Genomic DNA, 26836 nt, shown 5'->3' with positions numbered 1-26836 from the left:
TTTGGAGTAAAATCGATTGTGAGCGTTCATTGTCATTAGCAAAGATTTCATATGCCGGAATTTGTGAACCAAGTAGCATTTTCCTCACGGACAATAAGGATTTCCATAATATTGTCATATAGAGCGAGTTCAAGGTCAGTTCATATCTCAGGGCCATGATTGAGATGTATTTGGGAAGCCCTAATGCTCTTTTCCAGAACTTGCCTTCGAGCTGCTGCCAGAGGCGATGATCGAGATTCCATCCAGTCCCCCCACCAAAGGTTATGGTGGGTATGAACTTCTGCAGGTAGAATGTTATTAATGGAGCAATTGAGAATTTTCCGTAATCTTTATTGTTTTTGCTCCTTGTAGACCAAGTTTATTTGCTCTTTCCAATAGGTCATTTGTCCATGCAGATTCGCAAAGAGAGTTATTGACCATGATACCTAAGTATTGTATAGATGTCACGATACTTAGAGGAGCATTTTTAATTGTCCATTTAAAGTTTTTATCTTTCCTCGATACACTTTTTCCAGTGCACATGATCTTCGTTTTTTCTGTATTTAATTGCAGGTCATTGGCCTTTAGATACTCGTTCAAGCTGAGCAATAGGTGTTGCAGGCATATCTGAGTTAGATCGATCAGCACGATGTCATCTGCATATACGAGGCAATTGATGGAAGTTCCGTTTATCTTTGGAGAAAAACTGTGAGCAGATTCCAGCCAGTTGGGTAGATCAGAGATGAATAATTTGAACAATTTGGCTGCTAATGGGCACCCTTGCTTTACTCCTTTATGCGTTGGGATTGGCCCTGTCAAGACGCCTTGAGAATTTACTATTACTTGGATTGTGGTGTTGGTGTGTAGAGCTATGAGGGGGTCAAGAATCTGAGCTGGACAGTTCCACCCTCGTAATTTGGACCAGAGTTTTCCACGATTTATTGCATCGAACGCTTGTCTGAGATCAACAAAAGCGAAAAATATTTTGTTCTTCGCTCTTAGGGCTTCAAGTTTTAAGATGGTTAATATGGTGAGATTTACATCAACACCTACTTGTTCTGTGAAGCCTGTTTGTCGACAATCTATTTGTTTTTCCTTGGATGCCCATGCCGTCAACCTCAGTCGCAGAAACGATCCGAATATTTTTCCCATAGTGTACAGAAGGCCAATGGGATGATAGTTTGAAGGCTCGTCGCGACTACCCTTCTTATATATTGGTACCACTATGGTCCACGAGTCAGGCGTTTTCCTTGAAGTAGAAATTTGATGAAACAAACATTCCATGAATTTAGCCCAGTGATGCTTGTGTTTTTTTAGCGTGAGATTGGATATTTGATCTGGTCCAGCTGCTCTCGAATTCTTTAGTTTTTGAATTCCGAATTCTAGATCTTTATGCAATGGTGTTATATCCCAGACTTTTGAGGGGTTAGAAGGAAGAACTTGTAGATCTTGGTGTGGCTGTTCATATGCCTTTGTGAAGTACTCCACCCATTTAGAGCTTGGAATTTCATTTATCATAGTTGGAGTTGTTTTTGTGGTTCCTTTATTTAGGATTGCCCAAATTTCATGCATGTTCTTAGTGATTATTAGCTTTAACAATATTTCAGCTCTGTTTTGTTCAATTATCACAGAGTGAGATTTGATCCAATTTCTGTAAGCCTGGCGTCGATCTTTTATGTTCTTTTGTATGACTTCTTGAGCGCTTTGGGACTTTCTTATCAGTCGTAGATTTTTCCTTAGTGATTTTTTAGCCAAGGCTATTTCATTACTGAAAAGATGTTTCGGGGTATGGCCGTATAGTCTTGAATTAGAATATTTTGGCATGAAGGCGGCCAACATCGGAGCGTATTCGACATCATTTGAATCTGCGAGACTCGAAACTAGTTTCTGGATTTGCCGGCTGTTGGTTTTTAGCCAATTTCCTGCCGCATTTGTTGACAATGGTACTTTGTATTTTTCCGGTTGTGAAAAGATTTTGGGTTTTAGTGATAGACATAGCATGGTTGTCTTGCAGGATTGGTCACCCTTCGTATTACCATTGACCATCTGACAGTTTCGTGAGGCAAGGGCTTGTGACCAGAGTTGACCTTGTTCAGATAATTCGGATTCAGGTATCTGGTTGTTTTTCATCGTTTGATGATTGAATTGAAACTAGCTGCAGTTCAAATCGCCACATATAATCACTGATAAGTCGGTATAATTGAGGAAGGCATCATTAGGGTTGTTACAGTAGCGATGAAGTCCGTGGTTGAAATCATTGCTGGGTTCCAGTATCCGTTGATTACAAGTAGATAGCTGTATTTCTTAGAATTTGTCGACTCAATTCGAAGGATCGTTCCCTGCACAAAAGGATTCGAGTTTACCGCTACTAGGGGGGTCATCCAATTATGTATTTTCACTAGAGTTATTAGTCCTGAATAAGGGCGACCTTTGGATTTCTTTTTTGCTGGGTTCAGAAAGATAGTGAATCCGTCTCGGCTGGGAACGTCACAAGCCAAGTTTCTTGGAGGCAGATTACAAAGACCTCGTTTAGAGGTTCTGTAAAGTTATTAAACAGATGAGTAAATCCACGTGTGTTCCAGGAAAGCAGCCTTAGCTTCGTCCGTATTACTCGTTGTTATTGATTCTGATCGTTGCTTGCACAAGATTCGAGTCTTATTCCTTTGCTTCTAGCTTTGCGATCCAAGTCATTTCGTGGTCTGTGCGAGAACGATAAAGATTTCCATAAGGACATCCGAGAGGCAATACTTTGAGATTTGTTTATGTTTGTTTTGCCGTTCGGAATGCCTTTTTGACTTATCGAGTCGGTTTCCAGAGTGATGTCAAATCCGAAAACGAGCAACTCTTCAACTGCTTGTAGTAAGATAATTTTCACGGCACAAGATGTTATATATAGCAACACCTGGTCTGTGGTTTTTTTCCGTTGCAAACTCAACAATTTTTATGTCATCCATCGTTATTATCCGAAGTTGAGGAACACAGGCAAATAGTTTTAAAACATTTGCTCTGTTCAGATTTACCTTGTGTTCATCAGATTGAATATTCTGGAGACGAAGTTTCCACAAGCTTGTTGCAAGTTTTGAGGTAGTATCATCTTGTACTCTAGAGCAGAAATGTAAGCCATGTTTCCTCTGGTTCTTTGTTTGCTTCGGATTTAGTTTAGAGCTAACAGGTGATAACGAGACCTTTGTGGCGTTGGAACTTTCCTTTTTTGAAGCTTCACGAATATATCGTTTGGTCGAGTTATCTTTCGGAAGGATTTTCTTCCCTGCCGGTTTGTCAAAGACATTTGATGCAGGGGCCTCAGAAGAGGAATCATTGTTTGTTTCGCTTCTAATTGAATATGTAGATAGATTACATAAGTCAACGGAGCTTTCCACAGCCGAGCTGTCTATACTTAAGGTGTACAAGTCTATACGTCGGCGTTTTGCCGTTTGCTTGGACAGGTCTTTGTTGTGTCCGTTTCCTTGAGCAGGCACTTGAGATTCTAGGAACGCTGCTTGTGGATGGCCATGTTTTCACTCAAACAGACTGTTTTTTTGTTGGTGTTGTCAGAATTCTTATTATTTTTTTTACGTTTTGACGTGTGCTTTTTTGTTGTGTATCTTTTTGTCCACTTTCACTGATTTTCCTTTGCTCGAGCTTTGGTCTCTTCTTATTTATTTTGGTTGTGGCTATGGTTTTTGTGGGGCCACTGAAAATATTGAAAGAGGTTGGTTGAAATATTGCTGGGCCAAAGGGTTCCTCATGGGTCGCTGTAGCGCCCATCAGGAGAGAGACAACATTTCCTGATGGATCAGCGTTGTTCAAGGAGTTTGATACTTCGCTGGATAGCTCAGATTCAGTTTGAGCAAATTGGGTTAATGATGAGACAGGAGTGTCGAGTTTTGGAGGAGACGCATCGCTGTTTGCAACAGGATTTATCGCAATTAACAGTTGTGCATCACCGTTTGAGACAGCTGAGTTAAATAGTGTGATTGATGGCGCTGCATACTTTTATTTGTTTTGATTAACATTTTTCCTCATCCATTTCATGGCGTCTAGCAGGCCTTCTGTTAATGTGTCATTTTGACAGTGATGTCTTGCGGCCAGGTCGCCAAGACGCTCTTGCCATCTAGTCGACAGGTCAGTATTTTTTTCTTGTTGTGTACGAAGAAAAGCTGTAAAAAGATCTATTTTTTCTGTTTTTTGAGCCAGGTTTTGAATCACCGCTCCTTGATCATTTATCTGACCTTGTAGGGCTTTGTATAGTTTGGTAAACGGCGCAAGCACGACTGCGGTTGCCGCAAGAACGTTATTATGGATTTGCGTTAAAGCTTCAGTTGAAATGCTTGCATGCAGAGCTTTTACAGGAATTGCATCTTGTTCAGTTGAGGATGAATTTGAGCAGTCCAGATAGAACTTTGAATTGATGGGAGAAAGAATTCTTGTTAAATTGGATGGTTGAGATTCATTGTGGGAGGTTTTATTCAAAGGATGAGGAGTGCTTGCTTGCGCAGCTTGCTGGCCTTGGACGTTTGGAAGATGATGAAGATTTGACTTTAGTTCCGCAATTCGTTGTAGGCGTTGCTCCCTTGCAATAGAGCTTAATTCCAAGTCTGATGGTTTTTGTGTTAATGATGGCATGGGCAAGTCGGAAGGACGTCCATTCAATGTTCTGGGAGAAGCTCCCAATTCCTCCGGCACGTGACAAGCATAGCTGCTGCGATTTCCTTGGACCGAGGGATCGGGCGTAAGATGCAACTTATGTTGGCCCTCCCTATTCTTAGCAGTCCATCCTCCTGATAGCAGTGAGATCTCATTAATTTTTTCAAGGGATTGTTCCCTTTGCAGGCATGACTGTTCTCGGCTTATTGGAGGCTCTGCGGCCGTAGATGACAGGTTGTGCGACGGCCTACAAGTTACATGACTGGGCACTGGTCTTGTAGAGATCGAGCTTTGGCTCATGCTTTTTGACGGAGCCACTTCAGGTAAGTTCAACTGAGCAGATGGTCCTGTTGTATTCACAAAATGTGCACAATTTGAAATAACTTGAGCTGCCTCGTCATTTGGCAGGTTTAGCAATTCGTCATCACTCACCATGAAGGGAGAGGAGACGAAATTGGTGAATACACAAAAGTTGAAGGGGATATGATGCCGATACCTCAGGCTCCACGGGATCTGAGTGATTTAAGAGATCACACATCACCACCGGACCCGGACCCAGTTGCGTTGCAATTGTAGCCTCACTCATCGCGTGGAATACAGACACAGCAGGAGGAGCAGGAAGAGGAGGGCTGACGATCTGAACTGCCGGCTCTTCGTTGAAGTTACCAGTCAGGTTAAGTGGCAGTGAAATAACAGAAGAGACATAATCGAGTCCCGCAGTCACAAGGTCGCCTGGAGCTGCACCATTAGAAACATCTTGTCGCTCTAGGGTCTAGGATGGCGTTGATTTCCTGAATTTACCTTGATGGATTTGATTTACGAGGAGATTTACTGCCGTGTCTGTGGCTATGTTTGTGTGCGGCTGGCAGTCATTCGAACAGAAGCTGGTGAATGATTGATCTTCGCTTGCACGTTCACAGCTCAGAGCTTCGTGACGAGGATAGGATGTTTGATAAGTGGACGACTGCACTAGTTGGATCTAGCGGAGCTAGCGGTAGTGATGCAGGTAAGGTAAGTGTTTCGAGCAGAGCTCGGCTTGCAGTTTTGCTTACCTTTTTTCCAGCTGAAGCTTTCATCGTAGTCCATGGATCGAGCATACGCCAATGTTGTAGTTTTTTTTTAATGAGTTTGAGGACCCTCTAGTGTCAGTGTCATCGTGGCTGCTTTGGAACAGAGTCTCGGGTGCGCCCAGGGGCGGACTGGGGCAGACTCGACTCTGCACCGGACTCTGCACCGGACTCTGCGTCGGACCCTGCGGCGGACTCAGCGCCGGACTCCGCGCCGCGCTCCGCACGCCAAAAAAGGCTTTTGAAGGTAGTCAGTAGGAGTAGAATAGGAGTATAAAGGGGACTGAGACACGTAGTGCAGCTCCTCTCACAGTGACCAAAACAGTAGAAACTGGGGCAGACTGGACTCTGCACCGGACTTGTTTTGTTGATACCAATGGAAAATTCTGAGTCAGTTCTACTTCACTACAAAACCACACCTCTCTGCCCATCTTTTGGTAGCAGTGAGACTGGCACTGAATCACAGTGCGGGTACCAGTGCACACGATTTGGATTTCATTACCCCCACCCAAACCACTTATCAGCAAAGCTCAGGACAGCAGCCACAAAGTGCCAGTCAGGCTACCTTTTGTATGGACGGGTTTGAAAGAAAGTCCCATAGGGGAGTTGATCTCTTTGACAAAATAAAGGAGGTTGTGGCACATTGGCTTACTCGCTTCAGTTTACAAGTGTGCTTTGTGGCAGCTGACAATGTGTCTAAGGTAGCTGCTGTGAGGATAGAGAAAAACCGAACACATGCCTGAAATATGCCACCACATGTCTTACAACCAGCTGAAACCCATAATGCCAACTTTGTGGAACTCAAACCTACATATGCTGTGTCATCTATGAGAACAGTGCAATGCCTTGTCAGACTACTGAATTACTCAGACCCGGTAATGGAATGGTGGTCTACTTAAAACCTACACAGTAGCAAATGTAATACAATATTTGTTCATTACTCCACTGGCTTTTGAAGAGGCTTTGCGGTTGTTTAGTCTGTATGCCACTTCACTTAGTGGTGTGCTGCCACTTGTGTATCTGTTGAACTAGATCTATCCAACATAATACATGAGCGTGAAAAGTCTCATTATACAGAGGCAAGGCAACTGGCCATTAAATGGCACTCACCCTTCTGACAGGATTCACATGTTGTTGTGATGAAGGTGAATATTCCGAACCTTCTGGCATCTTTTCTTGCCCCATTGTTCCAACTTTCAAAAAGCATGTGGGCGAGGATAAGGAAACAAAGGGGGTTATCACAGGAAAGAGGACATCCCATCCATGATTAAGAATGCATGAGCGAAATGTTTAAAATCCTGTAGGAGCAATAAGGGAGAGCCAACGTTCAGAGATCATCAAACCAGTCTTGGACTCCACTGCTGAAAAAAAGGGTCTCAGACTGTGCACACTCATTCTCCTAAAATCCTGAAATAAGTTCATGGGGCACCACCCAGAACTTTCATACAGTGGATATAATATATGGGGCTGTGAGACAGAATCTACCACAGCCTGCCTTGTTGTATGAACGAGGCCTCCATGAAAATGCCACTGCTCCCATGCAGATCAGGCTGATGACTGTATTATGTACATATTATAAACCAACTGGGTAGTGATGACAATCTGCTGAAATCATGGTTTGGCAATGACAACCAGTTAACATGTCCGCCTCTTCTCGTTCCATTAGCTTCGGAAAGCCTAATCTGCCCCCTAACAAGTGTATATTATGAAAGTGTCTTTGCACAGCTGCATCTTTTTAATGACCAAGGGAGATGCCTCAATGACACACACATGTAAGAGATGCAAGAGATTAGATGAATACAACTTATCAAGCAGTATATCATAAAATACTATGGAGGGAGAAAATACAAGGCCCATTACCTGGAAGACCATACACAAGATTCTTCAGGGGATGACGTTTTGCGTCTAAGAGAGATATGCAGGTTGGGGCCACTGGGAAATGTGGTGGTGGCTTCAACTCTTGACAGTAGTGGCTGACATGCAACCCTCATTCTTGCCAGATAGCTTGGATCACTTAAGTGACCAGCACCAGTAAAGGTATGTTTTTACCATCATCCTTCATCCTCGTTCTTTGAAGCTCTGCCAAGTTCCAACCACTGGAGCCATTGTCTACGTCTTAGTATTATGCTCACAAACTGGAGTCCTTACCTGTATCTATCTGTCTCTACTTAAAGATTAAACATGTATATCTAGACATGGGACATGCAGCGTAAAACAACGTTGGGCGTTGTGATGATCAATGTTCTCATTTTTAGAATAATATTTGACCAGCAAGGTTTATTTATTTTGGCGGTAGAACCAGTAGAGCCCCTGTCTATGTTCTATAAGACCACACACACAAAGTAGACATTCTTCCCCAATCTATTTGGCTCTGTCAGCCAGTGGAGCCACTGTCCATATTCTAGTACTCGGATCCTAGTACTCTGCTCCCAAACTGGAGGTTCTCCTTGAAACACTTGTGTATAGGCGCGTTATAAATGCCATATCATATCATATCATAATGTATTTGTCTCTACCTAACAATTAAAACAGTTTCATCTAGACAGGTGGCCGTATAAGACAATTGTGAACAGAATGATGATCAATATTCTGAAGTCAAAGACAATTTATGTAGCAATACCTACACAGAAACAGAACTAGTGTCTGCATCCAAGTAGTGCACTACTAACCTGGAGGCTTTGCCTCAGCTTATTTGGCTCTACCTGGAAGAGCTTACAACTATAATGGGTGTACACATCCCACAGGGTACATGCGAGGCAGGTTGAAGGGATCATTTTTGGACGCTGATTCGGGTTTATGTGAAAATATCACCTGCAAAATGCCACCAGTGAGCTCACTCCCAAAAAAGCATTCCCAACATATTCTAGGACTGGTGTTATTTTATTACTTTAAACTCCAGTCCTAAAATATCTGAAGAACGTGCTTTCTTGCAGTCAGGGTGCATATTTGAGTAAATACCGCCCCCTTGCAACATTTTCAGTGGGTACTTCATCTGAAACATTTTCTCTGGGAACATCATCACTGGATACCGCCTGATTCATGACCACTGACTAAGCCCTAGTATTGCACTCATAAACTGGAGCTTTCTTCAACAATCTATTTGGCTCTTCCAGCCACGGAGCCACTATGTCCTAGTACCACATTCACATACCGATGGGTTTGACTCAATTCATTTGGCTCTCCTGCATTGTTTTTTACTCTCCCAGGTTTCGATGACTCCCCTTTTACTAACCTTTTTTTCCCAGTCACATACATGAGTGTCAGGTGGTTCTGGAGCATGTGCTTTGCATTGCAAATGCCAGTACCATGGGATCCGACACCCCCTGACTGACAGAAGACAGGCAATGCTGGTAGTACATTCCTGCATTCTTCATTGCTTTATCTCACTTCTCCTGCCCAAGTGGCCAGGAGAAGAGAGACAGCACCACAACAGGGACGGCACTGTTAGTACTGGTAAAGAAGCCATGCCAGTTGACGGTGCCACTCAGTCAAGCTGCACTTGGCTAGGCACAGGGGTTAATTTAATTTAATTTTGTTTTATTCCACACCGAAAACCAGACAGCATAAACACTGAAGACATAACATAAAGCATGGCCAAAAAGCTGATTCTTGGACAGCCATGGAGTAGGTTGTGATATATCTATTCAAATAAGTGAGTTTTCAAACTCTTTTAAAATGACAGAACATTACTTTCCAAATGCAAGTTTGGTAGTAGAGCATTCCAGGCAATACATGCAGTAAAGGGGAAAGATTTGCATTTGCTTTCAACCTCTTTGGGCATGGGCAATTTAATAGCATATCATTGCTTGGGCACAGCATTTTGGTAGGCTGACAGATGTTTATTCTTCTTTTTAGGTATTTCAGAGCTGCGCCATAGACTGCTTTATGCATAAAAAGAGCAATTTTAAATTGCATTCTGGCTCTGATAGGGAGCCAGTGAAGGGATTTTCGATGTGCTGTGATGTGACAACCCCGTGGCACTTGTTTTATAATGTGAATCACATCCTTTTGGACCACTTGAAGTGCATGCAGGTTTTTCTTGGATGCGCCGTCCAATAGGGCATTGCAATAATCTACTCTTGACGGGATGGTAGCCCTGGCCAACGTTTCACAATTTGAATCCGAGATCAGCTGTCTAATTTTCCTTAAGAGCTTCAGGTGGTAGTGTGCATTGTGTACAATGCTGTTACATGGGCTTCAAAGCTGACTGTACAGTCCAGAAAAGTACCTGGGGTTTTGGTCTTTGCTTCTATTTTGATGACACATCCATCCAGAAAGAACTGTTCATATCTGTAATCTAGTTTAGATCTCCTATATGGTAAGCCACAAAGTAACAGTTCTGATTTTGCATCGTTTAGGCACATCCAGTTTGTTGTCACCCATTGTTTCACTATTTTGAACGTGTCATTTAGTCGATAGTGTCATGTTCATAGTTGCCCTCGAATCTCAGCAGAAGCGGAGTATCGTCAGCATAGTTGCTGAAATGGATATTCATATCCTCCAGTAGTTCGCATTGGGGTTTCTCATAAAGGTTGAATAATGCACGAGCTAGGCATGCTCCCTGCGGAACTCCCAAGGTTACAGGGGTATATTCAGACAAGCTGAAGCCCTATCTGACAAGAAGGAGTGGACCCACTTAACAGGATTGGGTGAGCATTTACCCACTTTTTCCAGTGCCTCCAAAAGAATTTCGTGGTGCATCAAGTCAAAAACTGCTGATGAGTCCAAGAGGAGCAGCTTGCCACATCCACCTTAGTCAACAATGTCCAGCATATCAGATTGCAGGTCCATCAGTGCACTTTCTGTCCTGTGATATGGTCTGAAACCTGACTGTTTTGGGTGGAGGACATTTTTGTGTTCTAGGAAATCCTGAAATTGTTTTGTGGCCACTTGGTCTAAAACCTTTAGAAGAAATGGAGTATTGGTGATTGGTCTCAGGTTATATATATAATTGGGATCTTTGTGGGCTTTTTTTAATGAAGCGGGTGACAATAACTCTCTAGATATTTCTTGGCACCTCCTCATGCTTAAAAGAGTAGTTTATAAAGCAAGTTAGAAAGGGGCCAACAGTGTTTCCATTAGCCAGAGCAATCTTGGAAGGAAAGACATCTCTAAGAAGTAGGGTCCACACTCCTCATTGCTTCCATGAGTTTCACAATATTTACATTTCAAAAGGCAAAGCCAGCTCTTTATCCTCAGTGTTTCCAGTTGGATCACTTATCAGATTACATTCCCTCAGAGATGCAAGGTTATCGCAGGGGTCATCCAAGATAAAGGTCTTGATCTTGTCTTGGGCCCATAAGACTTTATTGTCAGAGGCTTTTTGGACTCTAATACAGTTGTCTTTAGGTGGTGTAAAATGTGGCTATTGTCTAGGATTTTCAGTCTTCTTTAGTATATTACAGAGTTGCTTAAATCCATTGTTAGAGTTCGCTATTTGATTTTCAAAAAAGTATTTCTTGGCCTCATATGTAGCACTCTTATACATTTTCATGAGTTCCTTCTAGGCTGTTTTATGTATGTCAGATTTATTTTTCATCCAAAGACATTCAGCTTGTCTTTTGCTTTTCTTTAGCTCCTTCAGTTCCTTAGTAACCCAGTATTTATGATGGGTTTTATCTCTCACAACCGAGGTTCTTAATGGTGAAACCTGGTCTAGCATTTTGGTCATAAGTGATTCAAAGGTTTTAACTAAAATCTCAGCTTTATCATTTCAAAAAAGGTAACAGGTGCTCCTCTCCAGAATGAACATGGCATGATAACCTGTTCTGAGATGAGTGTGTGCACACGCTTTACTAGGAGAATCCAGACGTGGACCCCTTGCTCACTATTCTTAGAGAGGCACAGCTCCTCCCTACTGATGAGGTCCAACCAGACCGAAACACGTATCTGGTGATGCTGTTGGTACACTTGTTCAGAGGAGAATTGCCTAGCATTTCAATGCTGGACTGCCCCAGGGCAGGAAAAAGACTGATATGTTTGGGATATTTCTTCTCTGTGAAAGATAATGAGCTAAAGACTCTGGGTAAGTCTCTTGTAACCAGGACTAATGTCTGGCAGATGGACTCCCAGGACCCCCTTGTCAATTAGCATATTTAAGTAACTTTGGGTCTCACCCTAAGTTACTAGGAGAATCCAGACGTGGACCCCTTGCTCACTATTCTTAGAGAGGCACAGCTCCTCCCTAGTGATGAGGTCCAATCAGACCGAAACACGTGTCTGGGGATGCTGTTGGCACTCTTGTTCAGAGGAGAATTGCCTAGCATTTCGTTGCTGGACTGCCCCAGGGCAGGACAAAGACTGACATGTTTGGGATATTTCTTCTCTGTGAAAGATAGTGAGCTAAAGACTCTGGGTAAGTCTCTCATACCCTTCTTGCACTAACACAGAGTCCAGAGTTCTGTTTGTTCTCTGCGTATAGTAACGTATGGAGTATCACAGAAGATTACAAAGATCCCTTTTGGATTTTTCATCAAAAGGTAACTCCTCGGCCACTTTTCCAGTGGTCTTGTCAATTCCTTTGTCTTTGCCCGAGGGAAGGCCTACCGGTTTCAGTGGTGAATAACAACGTAAACCACTTTCTTCAGGGCGAGAAAATTGAGAAGCAGGTAAATCTTTAGAGGCTGCTCCAATGTGGACTGAAAGTAGGCTGCTTAGGATAGTTTAAGTGCCCCACCAATACTATGGTCCAACCCGCTTCATGACAAACTTGTAGAAAGGGGCAACTTTGCCTGAAAAAGGGTGTGTTTTCCTTCTCAGATAGGTACCAGCCTTTCTTAACTAATGGTTACCTCTGAGACAATTACTCTGTAACGGTTACCTTCTCAACTTTCTGACCACTGAAACCGGTAGGCCTTGCCTTGGCCAAAGACAAAGGAATTGACAAGAACACTGGAAAAGTGGCCAAGGAGTTACCTTTTGATGAAAACTCCAAAAGGGATCTTTGTAATCTTCTGTGATACTCCATACGTTACTATACGCAGAGAACAAAAAGAACTCTGGACTCTGTGTTAGTACAAGAAGGGGTTCCTAAAGAACCGAGACAGCTCGGTCATTTGCCGGTGACGCCCCTGATTAGGTACAGGAAGCACCTCCAGCACTTTTTTTTACCATTTATACTATATGACATAGGATAAAATAAATGTGATACTCTCCACTTGTCATTACAGTATACACATGCTGCAATAATTACAACATGTGTTTTTAAATCTATTTTGTCCTGCATCAATGGGAAAAAAAAACCCTAGTGCAAGGGCAACCTCCTCTCTACAGCACACTACCCCTGTGTGCACGACACATCAACATACCACTGGGTACAGGTAGCCACGAGGACCCAAAAAGAACTCAACTAAGGGCAAAATAATTAAAAAACAATTTTTGTTCATATTTCTTGCTGTTTGATTGCATTTCCTGTGCTATAAACTGAGCCAACCAGCTGCCTTCTACAGAGTAGATCCAGAACATTCAGCCTCGCTACTAAATGATGGGTTCGGGTAAACCCCTTGTTAAGAGTTGGCTATATTAGGACATCAGGGAGCTTTAAGAGGACCATCTTTGGGCCATCTCAAATCTCCTTTGGGCTTACATACAAACTCCCGATCACAGAGTGTTACTGCTCAAGAGGATATAAAAAGCCAAATATGACATTCATGTCCTTAATAATTCCTGTAGAGTGAGCCCCCAAACGCCTCATCTGTAGTAAACTCAAAATCTTGTCACGTTTTACCCCATATATGTTCTTGAATCTTTATTACACAAGAAGCAATGACATTTAAGAACAGCAGTTTTATTTTGGAAACGTCATGTTCAGGCGCCTGGTGGTTCTTCTATCCTTCTTGTTTATGCATTTATTATATTCATTTCATTTCCATACCTTTTTTTCGCCAAGGCACACAGATAAAAACGTTACAGTGCAAATGAATGTATATAGTGCTATTTATGATGACGAACGAGAATGAACATATCTTTTCAGGAGGGAGAGGAAGAGATGAGAGTTATCTGTTCAGAAGACAAAGTTTGTTCAATTGTTTTGGAACAAGAAGAGACATCCAATGGGAACAAGAATGAGCAAAAGGAAGGGGAAATTTGATAGAAAAAACAACCTTTTAGATCTTAACGAGAGAGAAGGAGAAAAGAAAGAGAGAAGAGCCGACAGATAGGGGGAGACAGACCGTGAATGGATTTAAAAACAAATGTATAGAAAATAAAATATCTGAACGGATTAAACGGAAAGTGAACCAAGCCGAGAGAGCAGAAGCAGAAGTAATGGATACGCAAGGAGTATCAAAGAGAAACGGATAGAGGAGATATGAATAGAACATAGAGGAGCAAAAGGATAGGCGGCAGGCCAAGAAGGATGGAGGAGCAGTAGTCAAGTCTAGAAAAAACAAGACCAGAGGCCAGGAGCTTAGCAGCATGGAAAGAAAAGTTGAGCTTTTCGAATATAAAAAAGGTGATGATCTTGGCTTGAACATTTGGCTTCATTGATGTCACTGTGCTGCTTCTTATAGAAAAATGCCCAAGAAAAAGACACTTTGCTGGGGGAAAATGCATCATGCAGAAGAATATCTCAATTAGAAAATGTTATCCACAAAGGAATCACCCTTCAGCTCACACATTTTTTTGTTGATAGGGTCAGACCTTTCCTACAAGCCGACGGCTCCCGGATTTCGACCCAGACTTTAAAGAGTTATTTTTCAGACTTGTAATGACTCCGCTTTGCCGAATGATCATTGTTTTGTATTGATACAGGCAGCGTTTATAATCCCCTTTTGCTTACCTGTGATCATGTTTCCTTATATGGGAAGGACCCCCTGCAAGGGTAGTGAAGATTGAGAGTGCAACTTCCAGTATCCACGAACAACAATACTACCCTCCCTTTGAGCGAAGTAATGCCGGGGTCCCACTGGATCCGTAAATAGGTAGCTGAGATCTACCTGCGGCCATCCCCCACCATCCGATCCCTGTATGTTGTGTGCACAGTATGTTTGGTAGATTGTGTATGAGTGAATAGGAAAAAGAGAAAAATAGAGGGTAGAGAAACTGAGAAAGGGTGCGGTTATTGCCCTTAACTGTATGCTGTAGTCTTTTTGCAAACTAAACAAACAGTTTGAGAAGTGGGTATATTTTACTGTGTGACATGAAATCAATTTAACACACACAGAATATCTCACACGTAAAGGGTATGGCTCGTAAGGAGGCCAAAACACCTTGCACCCGCCCTGTCCCCACGTGTCCACAAGAGCTGTGAATCAGTGGCATTGCTTGGGTGGGGCCAGGGGGAGCCTGGGCACCCCTCAGATACCCTGTGCCACCCTTTGGGCCCCACCTATAGTAGCGTACCGAGCAGGAAGGGCAAGCTGCCCCCGTAGAGGCTCTTTTGTCAGTGGGACACCTCTCCCGTTAGGCACCTCAATGAGAGTGCACAACGGGAGAGGTGTCCCGCTGCCAGGACAATGTCCCAAGGAGCTCCGGGGAGCAGAGGGGCTCTCACGTGTCTCTGTGTCAACAGAGCATTTCAATGGGCTGGGGGGACTATAGGCAGGGGCTTTTGTCCCTTTAGCAATGTGAATGGGGGTGATCAGAAGTGTGAAGGGTTATAATGCTGCATGCTTTATGAAATAATGACTCTGGGCCTCATTACGAGTTTGGAGGTAGCTATGCTGTTTTTAGTGGCATGGCTACCCCCAAACACGGGTCCGGGTCCCGAAGAATGGGATTTACCAGGCCATTCCATCATTTGCAGGCCTGGTAAATCCCATTTGCGGGACCCGGAACGTTCCCATTCCCATTTGAGCCCTCATAGGGCTCAATGGGAATGGGGAGGATGCTAATAACAGACCCGTTAATTACGGGTCTGTTAGCATCCTGTTTTGCTAGCGGGTGCCGCTCTGCACGTCCGCTCTGGCCAGGCGTACAGAGCGGGACCCGCTGCAGAACTCGGAATGTGGCGGCAAGTTATGAACAGTGCCGCTCCCTTACCGGCACCGTTCATACCGTGGCCACCACAGTCGTAATGAGGCCCTGAGGCTTTCAATCCCAAGGGGGATTTGTTAGGCTCACATTAATCTACATGATGCTTTTGTGACTTGCATGCAGTATGGGGAGAATAAAACTAAAGCCATACTCTTATTGGAGAAAGAAAGGGGCTGGGTCTTAGATGTCAGCACTCAGCCCTGTTAGTTATCAGAGAAACAAGTTATAATGATTAGTTGAATATGGTTCATCATCCAATTAAATATGGTTAGCAGCAAAGTAAAATCTTTCAGAAGTATTTTAATTGTTCCATTGGCACAGTTTGTACAGGATCGTACCCGTTGGTACTTTGTTTTCCATACTCGTATTGCTCAGCATATTTCTATGTCAATGTATATAGTGTATAGTTAGTTTACTATGAAAGGATAGTTTATTGTGTAATGTTGTTTGCTTCCATGGCATTGCTATAAATAAAGTATTATTTAAACACATGAAATGTAACGCAAAACCTTAATAATGATCTAAATCAACTAAACCTGGGAAGATGTACTCAACTGATTAAATTGTCCACATCCCGGTTTCACCATTTAACCAAAGTGTGTGATCCTGGGCAAATCATTTAATCACAGTGTGTCTTATCTGCAACTCTGTAAGTGATTCACTTCATGGCTTATGTTAATATATCATTATATTATTTTTAATAAAACGAATGACAATAGAGTTGCTCTAGATATAATAATAGTGCAATTTAGGTGTTTTGCACCACAAATGTATTTACAACTTGGCTTACTTATGGCAACTTATTCTAAAGTCACTGTCATGGTGCCTCCAAGTATCAAAGACTGATGATGCACCCTGCGATGTCCTTTTCTGTGAAGTCATTTCTGTTGGGGCAATCCATATGCAAATTAGGAGGTTTGCATGTATTTTGCCAAAGAGTGCCTGGACACAGCTCTAATAAATGAGCTTCCTGCATCTGTAATGAGTTTTATTTTTTGTTGTTGTGTTAAAATGCCATCTGCCACTAATGTTACCAAAGAAGTAGATTGGGGCAGGGCTGGGCGGTTTGGGGGCGCTAAGGAGACAGTATGAAATTGTGCACACTGCATTCAGGAGGAACGGTAGCAGGACCTATTTCGTGGCTGGCCCCCCGGCTTTTGCAATGCTGGATACTCTCATGGCCCCCTACATGGGCTACTCTCTCTGCAGTGCTGGTGTCTGCCCACATCGCACACACACAGATCCGCAATACGCAGGGCTGCAATGCTGCCACTGGGGCCGGCTACGGGCAAAGCAAATGAAGAACTCACCATAAAGGTGCACACAGGACAGCGGCACAGGGGTGAGGGTCAGTAGTCAGGGTCCAGGGCAGATAGGTGAAAAGGCAAGCCCTGCCTGAGGGAGTGAGGCACAGTGAAAAAATACCCCAATTTGAATTTCAACAATCAGGCCAGCCCGGCCGCCGATCGCTGAAATTCAAATTGGGGTCTTGGCATGTAGCTGGCCCCTGACAAGGGTTCCCGGCCGAGCCCCCAGCTTCGCTGAGGGAAGCAAGGGGCTTGGTGATCTAATCTGCTGTGCTCCTTTCCCCAGCGGTCACTTGCGCGTTCGCAGCCTTTTGCTCAGCCTGTTTCCTTTCTTCTGGCCTAAAAGGGACTCACTGCCCTCGAGACATCACAGTGGCTCCTTCTCTGAAGAAGACCCTGCTTTAAAGGATCATTTCTTGTCACTGGTTGACCGCTGTTGTAGCGCACAGACTGGCACACACTGTGCTCCTCTAGTTCACTTGCCCACTCTGGATATTCTCAATGCTCTTGCAAACTTTGCACTATGAAATGTCCACACAAAGACACTGCTGAGAAAGGCACCCGCAGCCCCAATTGCGATCTGCACAGACCTTCCAGAAAAGCACCCGCAGCCAGATTCACAAAAAGGCATTGCGAACCGTGGGTATTAATGGCACACTTGTGAGAGGCCACCTACAGCAGATGCAATCGGGACAATATGGACACTGTATCATTTCAAAGTGCATAAAGTGGCAGGTGTCCATTACTAGCCAATGACAACAGGCAACATCTGAACAAATTGCCCATGAAGGCCTGAAACCCGGGAGTGAACTTATCTGGTGCTGTGTGTGTGCTGGGCGATATATCGAGTTTTGCAGATATACCAATATACATTTTCAATATCGATACAGGATCAGACAATATCGTTAACAACAACATATACATATATATACAACAGAATTGCTTGTTGTATAAATGCATGATTTTTACCTCCCCCAGGCCACTTTGGACTACTTTGCCTGTGTCCATTTTGGAAAAGCATACACATTGCCCTTTTATAAGCGGCCCCCCTACTTACATTTGCTTCCTGGAGACGCCACTGGTGAGAATGTGACATCCTAGAGACATTTGCTTAATGCCAGAGTCACATACGCACTGGGAGACCTGCTGAACTCGCAATTCTGCTCTCCAACACCTCCAGCTCAGCAGAATAAGATGTGATTTCACTGTATATTTGCTGACCACCCCACACCTTGTGCTAGCCGCACGTGCTCATTAGCCAGGGCTCTCCTTTGCCCTCCAGGGATCCGACTCGGACTAATTCAAAACTATATGCATATTTTTTACAAGAATTCACCGAGTCAGGAGGTATGCGTGAAAAATCCATAGCATTTTGCAAGAGCTTAACATCGGCAAACCTCGTGTTCTTGAAAGGAGCATTGCAGCAGGACTGCTGTGGGGTCTGGTGTATCAAAGAGGAGGGGGCGCCAGTGGGCGGACTTCAACCCCTCTCCCGGAATGCTGGGCCTTTTCTGCAGGAGCAGGGCAAATGCTCAGGATGAAATGGTAAACAGCAGCTGAGGCCAACCGCTTAAAATGGCGTTTTTTTAGCACATTTCTTTTTCTATCCGCAGCAGTTTTCTTGACTTGTAATTGACACCGAGATTGACGATTTCTATCTAAAAGACCCCACACAGCACCAGTTGTCTCCCAAATCTGTATGCTTCCAAGATGATTACAGTGATTAAAATAAAAAAGGTATCTTATAAAATATTAATTTATATTCATGTATTTATGTATATTTTATATACACGAGGAACAATGCTCTTTGGATCACAAAAGAACGTACAATAGATACGAAATCAGATTTAACAGGAAGCAGTGAGCTTCTTACAATGGGATGAGTTCTGGGGACATGCTGATCAGGTTGTGGAGGGGAGTAAATGCAACAGTTAATAGGGATAATACATAAGTGGAAATACATAGATTAAGGACAACCAACATTGGACATTTTTAAGTGCAGGTAGAAGGTATGGCCAACTGTGCTTTGGACGTGACCATGATGGTTGAAGTGCTAAAATGGAGGCAGAGTAAGTGAGAGACAAAGGCAGGTTAGAGGAGCGGAAAAAAAATGTTAACTAGCAGGAAGATGGGACGTAGGTTAAGAGGGTAACTCAGAGGCGAGAAGGTAGGATTTTAGCTTGGTTTTGAACAAATCTGTGTGGACTGTTTCTCGGATATCCAGGGGAAGAAAATTCCATGCAAGTGGAGCAAGAAGAGAGAAAGAGCAGAGAAAGAGCGGAAGCGAGAGGTAGCACAGGGAGGGCGAGGAGGCACAAGAGTAGTCGTGGAGGCAGAGCAGTGATTACAAGAAGGCTTATAGAATTGGATAGGAGGAGGATAGATACAGCTGTGCCTTACCATGGATAGATTAGTGGACCATGATATCTACTAGCATGACAAGCAAAAGAAGTGTTTGCTTTTATGTGGATATTTGGCATTTTCTTAACATCATGCAGAAAAGCAAACGAGAAGTTTATGACTAACATTCTCCATGGCATTTAACTTTATAACATAACACATTTTAGTATGTTTCTTAATGTGCTAAAAGTATAGTGGTGTAAAAAAATATTTTTTATGCATTATTTTGCATTCTGGGACTTGTAGTTTCCCATGTCGGATGTGGACAGTTAACTACCATGACATTCCTTTGTCTTAAAATGTTTCTATAAGGATTTCCATGTTGTTAGGGTGCTTGAACATGTGATTTGTGCATTTTGCAAGTAAACTCTATAAAACATTATTATTGCAGTCCTCAAAATCAAAAACTTAAATATTTATACCAAGGAGAGATCAGATGGTATGTGGTCAAATGCCTTAATTTCAGGGATGCTTAAAATCCAGCTTTACTGCTTAACCAAAGCGTCTAATCCTGGGAAAATAATGCAACACCACTCTTACTTGCCTGCAGAAATTGAAGTCCTTAAAATGAACTAGGTTTGCACTATTTGAAAAAAGCCTCCATTACAATGGAGCAGATTTCAAGATTTTTGGGACAAGATGGTTTTCCAGATTGACCTCTATTTTTGGCCTCCAATTCCGTCACCTAGTACTGTGTTATTGTTGCAATGGCCTCCACTTAGTCCAATCATCCGACAGGCAGATATGCAGTCACATGACCCAACCAGTGTGCCAGAGATTCTGTTATAGAAGCATGGCTGCAGCAGAAATAACATTTATTTTCTCTCCTGTTGCTGTCAGTTACTGAAGTTCCTTGGGCTGCCCAGAGAACTTCCCCACAGGAGAATTAGGGAAGGTCGTTGCGATAAAGTAGTTTCAAAGTTTATTTGAGCTTCAAGTGAAAGGGTAGGGTGTATGAGCATTGCAAAGTTGCTTTGTTGCAATGTTGATGTGTGTATATCTGAAATGATCGTGCTGTCCGTGGTGTAGCTGTCACTTTCAGATATTTTGTTAGTTGTTTAGAGTAGTGGTTAATGTACACCCAGTGGCTAACATACATTGTATTGTATTGTTTATTTATATAGCACCTATACACAGGACAGTGTTTCAAATGGTTGCTTATGTCTATGAACTCCTATCAAAATGGTGTTTAAGGAGCATCGAGAGTTGTGATGGTTCCTCTGTGGTGGGTTAGTGTGTTGTTTAGGGAAATGTAGTGTTGACATGCAGCATTGGGTGTTGTACATTCATTGCACTGTGTAATTTGTGTGTTGAGATACCTTGTTGGCTAGGGTGGGAAATAGAAGGGTTTTAAAGATGCTGCTGTCACCATACCTTGATCAAGACGACCAAGAGACTGGCGGCAACGTATTTTTTACTTTGGAAACATCAAAGTTGGTTATGTTTATTTGCTTATAGTCATGCAAAAAATTATTTCTCAAGGCCTTTTGCTAGGCTAAGCAATGATATGTCAGCTGACACTAGGCCATGGCACAACTTTGAGGCTCTGAAAAACAGCCCATCTGTAGCAACACACAGTCTTCCATGGAATTATGCTACTGAACCCGTAGGCCCTTTAAGCGAGGTAGCACTCTATGGGATGGATGGGGGTGCAGATTGTACTCTTACACCAATAATAAGACCGACTCAGGAAGTTGGCAAAAACATAACTGTTTTTAATTGCAATTGTCTAAAATAGGGAATCAACTGGCATTTACAGACATCCCACAGCATAAGTCTCAACACATTTCATAAAAAAACATAACTTTTGTAGCATAAACTCATCATATGTGATGTCATACTGCCTGGCAAAATAAGAAAACCTACTTGAGGTTGTGATAAGCTTAAGGGGAACATCTAGGTATACTTTCTATTGGGGATAGGATTATGATTGGATCTCTAAGGTCAGGTGGACAGCTATGCCCAACCCTAGTGCAAGTCATCTTGGCTGTCATAAAATACACAACATTTCATTGGCTTTCAAACTATGGGGCTCTTTACTATGTGGCCCTCTATAATTGGCTGACACGCTTGTACCCTTCTGGAATATTCCACCCACTAGCAGCACGCAAGCTGGTACCCAGGTGCTGGAGTGTTGGACATGACCATGCCTCCCCACGCAATTAGCCCATCATCCATCATCACTCCTGATGTCTGCCATTTGAATTAATCTTTGAACTCGGCCTTTGAAGGTAGTGTGAGCATGGTCTTATCTTCAAGTCTTGGTGTAGCTTGCCTAAAGTCTATTTTCATCTTGACCATGTGACAGGAGACCGTGTTTTGAGCTCCTTTTTCGCATTTAACACCATTAAATGAACAAAACCTGACACTTCTAGTGTTTTTCCATTACACCTCAGCAGGAGCTTGCCTTGCTTCTCACGTTAATTGTATCTTCTCTAACAGATAACCAGTTTCCTGGCTGCCCCAACTTTTGACACTGGGCCAGACAACCTTTCTCGAATCTTCTCTCATCGGCAGCTGGTTTCTTCTACTTCACCACACTTTCAGCCCTTCTGTTCATGGGGTCCTAGTTTGCTAAAACAGGTTGTGGACTATCCAGATTCTATACACACAGATATATATTGGCAGCAACACCTGCAGTCTATTCACTACGTATACCAGCCTTATGATTACTTAGTCTACTTGCGTTGCGGCATTTGTACAATTATAAAACGACTTTGCATTTTATTCAGTGCTCTTCGCACGTGCAATCTTTATTCCGCACATGAAATATTGTTCAATTCTTTGCTTCGCCATCAGATTCTATAAAGTCTATATACTCTCGTCATTGCCATCTCTTATGGGTGAGTCATTTCTGCTTCATGTGACGTCACCAGTCTAGTCTTTCATTCATCTTCACACTTCTTCGAGAACCTCCTTTAAAAATCCTGTCATTTCTCTGTGGGTACATCATATAGGGTTTTCTCAATGGATACCTTGTTTTGAGGACTCTTTGCAGTATAGGGACCATTATTGGCATTGTGCATGTTGCAATTTCCAGCTTCCAACATATAGGCATAATGGGGGTGGGACTTCCGGTAGGGGCACTTGGCTCCTCCTCTACACTAAAACGCAGCTGGACATGTACCATGAACTAACATCTGACATAGCCAACCACACACCACATCAGAGGCACAGCAATACCATGATGGCAGGTACCATTACAATTGTGAATGTGTTTCTTTAAATCCTATTATGTTTTTGAGCAATGTCACTAGCCTAATATGCTTTAATGTGCACCCTTTGCTGCTAAATGTATATTAGTTCCACAAACATTTCTTTGGAAGAACAGAAAGGGGGCCCCATCCAAATAAGTTGCCCCACCCACACAATTCTCTCAAAGTTGCCCCTCCCTTACCATTTAAAGTGTTAGCCTCTCTGTGAAGCTTTCAGTCTAGTTGCATCCCTGACCCTGTCAGATTTTATATGATAGGTTACTTATAACGCTCTTAATACCCAGAGGGGTATACATGACTCAACACGCCAATGAACGCCAATCTCTACCCCATGAGACCAGCTATGAGTAAAGTGATAAGAATCATACAACTATATTCAACAAATAATTTAGGGTCAGTTAAAAGGATAAGGCATTGTCGTAGAGAAGTGAATCAAAAAGAGCAATAGTGCTTAATTATTGAACTAGTTGGTACAGTCCTTGATCCCTTTGATGTGATTGACTAGAAAATGACCACATTTAAATTCAATAGTGTTATCATTTCCAAAGAAAAATGACCAGACTGGTTAAATGTAAAGTTTTCAATTATTATTATATTTTTTTCTTGCTCGTACTTGAATTATTGATGACGGTGATTATTATGCACAGAAAACTTGTAATGTAGCAGATCTCTAACTAAAAAATATGTTTGGCTGTCTTTTTGAACTAGATTGAAAATCAGAATGTATCAAACAGTCCCTGAAGAAGAGAGTACATCTCGAAACGCGTTGGGCAACCTTCCCATTGATAAATACATTTTATGAAAAAGAATGAACAGTTTCTTATTGAATTGTGATTTATGAACCCATATTTACACATGTCTCGTTCCTTTTTGGATGTTACACATGGTAACTATGATGATAACTTTTCATACGAATTTTGAACTACATCAACACTATTACTAAAATTACTTGGCTTGTTTTGCCTTTGACAGTGTGCAGGGAACAGGAGTTCACTATACAACCCATATGCAGGGTTGTTGATGTTCTCGCCCGCCCCTTGAACAACTTTAAAATCTATCAGTTAATTCCTTATTAACAACATAAATTTAATTTTATAAAATCAGGTGTGCAAGTGGGTGATCTTCTTTTGGCATTAACCGATTTAAACTAGCTCCTCTTCCACTTTGAGGATTGCTTTTTGTTTCACTGTAGCAGTGTTAGGCAGAATCCTGTGCAGTTCCCTTAGGGAGCACTACACAAGATTAGGACTACAGGTGAGAGCAATAAATCCACTTTGGTATCAGTCTGTAACGCAAAGATTTAGATGGTAGCTGTGGCTGAGCAGTCAGACTTATCTCAAGAGGGAGATGAGCAGTATTCAGGGTTTACACAATAGGCCTACAGTACTATGGCACAAGGAAACACTGACCAAAGCTCTGTATTAAAAAAGGAGTTATATATTTATTTTATACACTTCTAATAAAACACATGTATCACAGTCATCAAGCAAGTTAAATTAAGTCAAAGGAAAAATATACACACTCCCAAGTTAAATTGTAGACCAAGTGAACCAGAGTGAAAACTGAGCAAAACGACACAATGACAACTACACACAAGGGATCCTCTAACAATTCCTCACAAGGGGGAGGATGGGGAGCACAAGTTATATAAAAATAGGTTCTCACACACCCTAGCAACACTTCCCATAAGTTTGTGGACCAGTTTAAGCAAGACAATGCATCAGTATAGGCAATACGTAAATGAAAACTGAGCAAAATGGCATTTCACAAGGTTTAAAAAATGGGAAGGAAAAGTTAGTTAAAAGAAATAGGTGCACCACACAGTTCTAGCTGAAAATCAATCTAAAGAAGGCAGATCTAACAAATGTGACGAGAGCCAGTAGGCCTGTGCCAAAGTCACTGGTACAGGGCAAGGGCCCAGGAGCAAAATGTTCTCGTAGCTGCAGTCAAGTCTTTGGTTAACGAAGTGGAAAAGGTGGATGCAGATGTTGAAAAGACAATGTTAAGAGGGGCGGCCAACCCAACAGGTAGGTAAAGGATTTAAAACACCTTTAGTGCTACCGTGAAGAAAGGGCGGCCTGGCGGAACAATGTACCTTTAAATGAAGAAGTGTCTCCTGCGGTGGCGGTTGTTCCTGGTAGTTCCGGCAGTTCAGGTGATCCAGCAGAGGAAGAGAGGCTCTCGTCGTGGACGAAGGTTCGAGTTACTGCACTACGCAGGGATGAAACCAGCCGTGGTGCTGCCCGACGAATAAAAGGTACGCTCCTTTAAATCGCGGTCCGGGTGGACTGGTGCCTGGCTATCCGACCTCCGAGTACAGGGCACGGGAGATTCAACCAAGGCAGGTCCGGGAAGGCGATAGGCAAACTAGTTGGCCCACCAGCTCAAGGGAAGAAGGCTCTTGCAGATGAAGATCTTCTCTCGTCGTGTGGAAAAAGTGGTGAGACGCTGCAGCAGGGCTTCACCGGTGGTTCAGTCGCTGCAGATGTCTTTGGCTTCTCTCCTCTTCGGCTTCTTAGTTCCAGTAGCGACGTCTTGCTCTTGCATTCCTCAGGACCCTGCTTTTATGCAAAAAGATCCTCATTCATACAGCCTAGCTGTCACTCACACAGTGGAGTGGTCATCTTGGCGGGAGACCCTCCAGCCTTTCAGGATAGAGTGTGACATGGGTTGCTGAGACAACCCTGTCCAGGGGTCCTACTCCCCCTCCCACACAATGGACCCACTCCAGACTCAGTGGCGCTGAAAGGAGGGATTCTCGGTAGAAGCCCGCCAAAAGGATGAACAAAGGATCGCCGACCTGGGATAGGAGTTTAGAGGAAGACACGTGAAAGAAGTTATATTAAAGTTCTGGCAATAAAAACCTACCGGAGTAAAGTTAATATTAAAATACACTGGCGGTATGTTAGAGGCTGTCAGAAAAAGTGGTAACCTCGAACAATGGGAAAATCCCATAGCGAAATATTCGCGGTCGAATATTTATGGTAGTAACCACTGCCACCAGCCAGAAACATTTGAGAGCGGGACTGTACGGTACCCTCTCGAAAATGAACTTAGGGGAACAACTATTATCCCCTTCCAGTACCTCCATAGTAAGATGGGTTGTACTGGTTTAGTTCATAGGATTTGACTGGTGAAGTCAATGGGGACTTTACATGCCCTGGGAGACAGTAGTCAGTCCCAGGGTATGGAGTCTATGGTTGGGGGTCGCTACAACACCCCTGTGCCACTGCACTGAGGGTGCTGTGTAACACATGTGAATAAAGATGGTTCCTATGGGGTTGAGAAAGATCCCATAGGCATTAAACATACAAATAGCCTAGAACACACGTAGCAAAAATGCCTAAGAGTGGGAAAAAGAGTCTCACTCTTAGCAGTTAAAAGGAAACAAACCCTTCAAATCCATAGAAGGAGAATTCTCCCTAACAAGCAGCACCATAGATTAAGGACAGTCTACAACCTACAGAGCATGGTAACTTCTTTATTGGCCATGCTAGGAAATCAGCTGTGACCCGTGTTGCATTACTCAGGCTATTCCGAGTAGAGGGCGATTTATATTCTGAATACATATCGGTTTGAGGCAGACAACTCTGGTAGCCGCAGCGCTGAGCTGAGGTAGAAATGAGGAACAGTGCTCCAAAACAGTTCTATCGACATAATGAATCGGATTGCCTCTTATACTCTCGAAGAATAGAGTTTATTGGACTTGGGGCCGAATTTCACAAACGTTTTAATGATCAGGTGAACGTTCAGCTCCTCAATCTGAGTAAAACTTCAAGATGCATGACAGGTTAGGTTTGTTTTATGGGGCACAGCCCAAGATTAGATAAATGTATTAAGAACAGTGGAACAATTGGGACAAAGGGACATTTGGCAGATACACGAGCATGGATCTCCACTGGATAGACGAATTAGGAGACGCAGACAGAAAGTACCTTATAATTGCCAGATGGGCGTGTGTCTGGTATCTCAGGGACCATCCCATATTTTAAAGACTAAAACAAGTCAGCCTTATTATGAGTTGGTCGGTGCGGCTCAAAATGGCAGCAATGCAGTGGTAACTGAGTTACCACCACATTATCGCAGCATTATCGCACAACCCAACTATGGTTTTGACTGTGGGGTGGAGGAAAAACCCACAATCCAGCAATTTTGGCAGAACTACCAATGGCAGTTATTTCGTTGAAATCTCCTTGAAATCCTATGGACGTCATCAATGGGAACTTACATTGCAATACCACTACTT

This window comes from Ambystoma mexicanum, chromosome 2p (genome assembly GCF_040938575.1).
Source record: "Ambystoma mexicanum isolate Mex_15411 chromosome 2p, UKY_AmexF1_1, whole genome shotgun sequence".
Taxonomy (NCBI): Eukaryota; Metazoa; Chordata; class Amphibia; order Caudata; family Ambystomatidae; genus Ambystoma; species Ambystoma mexicanum.
Note: the sequence above shows the minus strand (reverse complement) of the source record.